At 36.8% G+C, this 4,645-nt stretch overlaps 1 non-coding gene across 1 annotated transcript; it reads left to right on the top strand.

Moving 5' to 3' along the window:
* The first annotated feature begins 752 nt into the window (after positions 1 to 752).
* Positions 753 to 860, top strand: LOC148565499 (small nucleolar RNA R71). Its single transcript, XR_015885554.1, has one exon. It is a non-coding gene; the product is annotated as a small nucleolar RNA R71 (small nucleolar RNA).
* Positions 861 to 4,645: the final 3,785 nt, after the last annotated feature.

Here is a 4,645-nt window from a genome sequence, read left to right as displayed (position 1 = left end):
GCCTTGCACTCTCTTTTTGGATTCTCTTCTGTATTGCTTGGGAGAGTACTAAGAGGGAGTTCAGTAATTTTCTTACTCAACTGACCCACTTGTGCCTCCAAAGTTCTAATGGAGGACCTTGTTTTAGTCATGAAACTTTGAGTGGTTTTAATTAGATCAGAGACTATAGTTGCTAAGTCAGAGTGGCTCTGCTTAGAATTCTCTGTCTGTTGCTGAGAAGATGATGGAAAAGGCTTGCTATTGCTAAACCTGTTTCTTCTACCACCATTGTTGTTGAAACCTTGTTGAGGTCTCTGTTGATCCTTCCATGAGAGATTTGGATGATTTCTCTATGAAGGATTATAGGTGTTTCCATAGGATTCTCCTATGTAATTCACCTCTTCCATTGCAGGGTTCTCAGGGTCATAAGCTTCTTCTTCAGAGGAAGCTTCTTTAGTACTGCCTGTTGCTGCTTGTATTCCAGACAGACTCTGAGAGATCATATTAACTTGTTGAGTTAATATCTTGTTCTGAGCCAATATGGCATTCAGAGTATCAATCTCAAGAACTCCTTTCTTCTGATTTGTCCCATTATTCACAAGATTCCTTTCAGAAGTGTACATGAATTGGTTATTTGCAACCATTTCAATGAGTTCCTGAGCTTCTGCAGGCGTCTTCTTTAGATGAAGAGATCCTCCAGCAGAGCTGTCCAATGACATCTTGGACAGTTCAGACAAACCATCATAGAAAATACCTATGATGCTCCATTCTGAAAGCATGTCAGAAGGGCACCTTCTGATTAACTGCTTGTATCTTTCCCAAGCTTCATAGAGGGATTCACCTTCCTTCTGTCTGAAGGTTTAGACTTCCACTCTAAGCTTACTCAATTTTTGAGGTGGAAAGAACTTTGCCAAGAAGGCATTGACTAGCTTTTCCCAAGAGTTCAGGCTTTCTTTAGGTTGTGAGTCCAACCATGTCCTAGCTCTGTCTCTTACAGCAAAAGGGAATAGCATAAGTCTGTAGACCTCAGGGTCAACCCCGTTGGTCTTGACAGTGTCATAGATTTGCAAGAATTCAGCTAAGAACTGATGAGGATCCTCCAATGGAAGTCCATAAAACTTGCAATTCTGTTGCATTAGAGAAACTAATTGAGGCTTAAGCTCAAAGTTGTTTGCTCCAATGGCAGGGATTGAGATGCTTCTCCCATAGAAGTCAGGAGTAGGTGCAGTAAAGTCACCAAGCACCTTCCTTACATTGTTGACATTGTTGTTGTTTTCGGCTGCCATGTCTTTTTCTTCTTTGAAAAGCTCTGTTAGGCCCTCTACAGAGATTTGTACTTTAGCTTCTCTTAGCTTTCTCTTCAAGCTCCTTTCAGGTTCAGGATCAGCTTCAACAAGAATGCCTTTGTCTTTGCTCCTGCTCATATGAAAGAGAAGAGAACAAGAAAGTATGGAATCCTCTATGTCACAGTATAGAGATTCCTTGAAGTGTCAGAGGAAAAGAAGAATAGAAGGAGAAGGTAGAAAGAGAAGAATTCGAACTTATCAAGAGGAATAGAGTTTGAATTGTTGATAGTGGAGGAGTGTTAGTCCTTTAAATAGAAGGATGTGAGAAGAAGGGAAGAATTTTTGAAATTAAAGTAAAAGATTTTGAAATAATTAAAAGAAATTTTAAAATTTTGATTGATGATTTTCGAGAATTAAAGTTGGGAAAGAAATTAAGTGATTTTTGAAAAAGATTTTTGAAATTAGAAATCAAAAAGATATGATTGAAAATTATTTTGAAAAAGATGTGATTAAGAAGATATGATTGAAAAGATATGGTTTTAAAAAGATATGATTGAAAGGATATAATTGAAAAACAATTTAAAAAGATTTGATTTTAAAATTAATGACTTGGCTAACAAGAAATTTAAAAGATATGATTCAGATATTAAACCTTTCTTAACAAGAAAGCAACATACTTGAAATTTTTGAATCAAATCATTAATTGTTAGCAAGTATTTTCGAAAATAGTAAAAAAATGGAAAGAAATTTTATTTTGAAAAGATATGATTGAAAAGATATGATTTGAAAAAGATTTGATTTTGAAAACTTATGAAAACTTGAAAAAAATTTGAAAAAGATTTGATTTTGAAAACTTATGAAAACTTATGTCATCCTGGCGTTAAACGCCCAGAATGGTATCCATTCTGGCGTTTAACGCCCAAAATGCTACCCTTTTGGGCGTTTAACGCCCAGCCAGTTTTCCTTCTTCACTGGGCGTTTTGAACGCCCAGTTTTTTCTGTGTAATTCCTCTGTGGCATGTTCTGAATCTTCGATTCTCTGTATTATTGACTTGAAAAGACATAATTTTGAAAAAAATTTTGGATTTTTAATGATGAGGAAGAATCAAAATGCAATTAAACATGGAAAACTAAGATCAAATACATAATGCATGCAAGGCACCAAACTTAAAAGTTTGTATACTAAGGACTATAACAATTTGAAAAATGCATGTGAGAAACAACTAAACACACAAAACAAGAGAATTTAAAGATCAGAGCAAGGAAATCATCAAGAACGTCTTGAAGATCAATGACGAACATAATGCATGTAATTTTCGAAAATTAGAAGAATAAAGACATGCAATTGACACCAAACTTAAAATTAGACACTAGACTCAAACAAGAAACATAGAATATTTTTTATTTTTATGGTTTTATAAAATTTTTTTTTGGGATTTTTCGAAAATTGAGTGGAAAAGAAAATAAAGGGATTCAAAATTGTTAATAAGAATTCCAGGAATCATTGCAATGCTAGTCTAAGACTCCGGTCCAGGAATTAGACATGGCTTACTAGCCAGCCAAGCTTTCAAAGATAGCTCCGGTCTAAAACACTAGACATGGCCAATGGCCAGCCAAGCTTTAGCAGATCATTGCTCACAACAGCAAAATTGATAGAAATCAACAAGCTCTTGTGACGATAAGTTAAAACCTCGGTCCAAAAGATTAGACATGGCTTCACAGCCAGCTAGACTTCAACAAATCATCATGAAACTCTAGAATTCATTCTTAAAAATTCTGAAGAACAAAATAGAAAATTTTTTTGTATTTTTGAAAAATATTTTTTGAAAATAAAAAGTAAAAAGCTTAAACATAAAATAAAATTACCTAATCTAAGCAACAAGATGAACCGTCAGTTGTCCAAACTCGAACAATCCCCGGCAACGGCGCCAAAAACTTGGTGCACGAAATTGTGATCATCAATGGCGCCAACATCATAGTACGCACAATTGTAATCTCAACTCTTTCTCACAACTCCACACAACTAACCAGCAAGTGCACTGGATCGTCCAAGTAATAAACCTTACGTGAGTAAGGGTCGATCCCACGGAGATTGTCGGCTTGAAGCAAGCTATGGTCATCTTGTAAATCTCAGTAAGGTGGATTCAAATGGTTATGGAGAATTGATAATTAAAATATGAATAAAACATAAAATAAAGATAGAGATACTTATGCAATTCATTGGTAGAAATTTCAGATAAGCATATGGAGATGCTTTGTTCCTCTTGAACCTCTGCTTTCCTATTGCCTTCATCCAATCATTCATACTCCCTTCCATGGCAAGCTTTATGTTGGGCATCACCATTGTCAATGGCTACTTCCCGTCCTCTCAATGAAAATGTTCCAAATGCGCTGTCACCGCACGGCTAATCATCTGTCGGTTCTCGATCATGTTGGAATAGGATCCATTAATCCTTTTGCGTCTGTCACACACCCAACAATCGCGAGTTTGAAGCTCGTCACAGTCATCCCTTCCCAGATCCTACTTGAAATACCACAGACAAGGTTTAGACTTTCTGGATCTCAAGAATGACCGCCAATAATTCTAGCCTATACCACGAAGGTTCTAATCTTAAATTAGAAACCCAAGAGATACGCATTCAAGCCATTGCTAGTAGAACAGAGGTGGTTGTCAGGCACATGTTCATAGGTGAGAATGATGATGAGTGTCACGGATCATCACATTTATCAAGTTGAAGAACGAATGAATATCTTAGAGAAGAAGTAGGCATGAATTGAATAGAAGAACAATAGTAATTGTATTAATTCATGAAGGACAGCAGAGCTCCACACCTTAATCTATGGTGTGTAGAAACTCTACAGTTGAAAATACATAAGAACGAAAGGGTCTAGGCATGGACGTGAGGCCAGCCCCCAAACGTGAAAAGGTCTATCAAAGTATATCAAAAGTGTGAAAATACAATAGCAAAAGGTCCTATTTATAGAAAACTAGTAGCCTAGGGTTACAGAAATAGGTAATTAATGCAGAAATCTTCTTCCTGGCCCACTTGATGTGTGCTTGGGCTGAGCATTGAAGCTTTCACATGTAGAGACTTTTCTTGGAGTTAAACGCCAGCTTTTGTGCCAGTTTGGGCGTTTAACTCCAACTTTTATGCCAGTTCTGGCGTTTTGACGCCAGAATTTCTATACTAAATTGGAACGCCGGTTTGGGCCATCAAATCTCGAGCAAAGTATGGACTATTATATATTTCTGGAAAGCCCAGGATGTCTACTTTCCAACGCAATTGAGAGTGCACAAATTAGGCTTCTGTAGCTCCAGAAAATTCACTTCGAGTGCAAGAAGGTCAGAATCCAACAGCATCTGCAGTCCTTTTTCAGCC

Source organism: Arachis ipaensis, chromosome B5 (genome assembly GCF_059453495.1).
Source record: "Arachis ipaensis isolate K30076 ecotype BB chromosome B5, ASM5945349v1, whole genome shotgun sequence".
Classification (NCBI taxonomy): Eukaryota; Viridiplantae; Streptophyta; class Magnoliopsida; order Fabales; family Fabaceae; genus Arachis; species Arachis ipaensis.
This window is presented reverse-complemented; position numbering and strand designations above follow the sequence as displayed.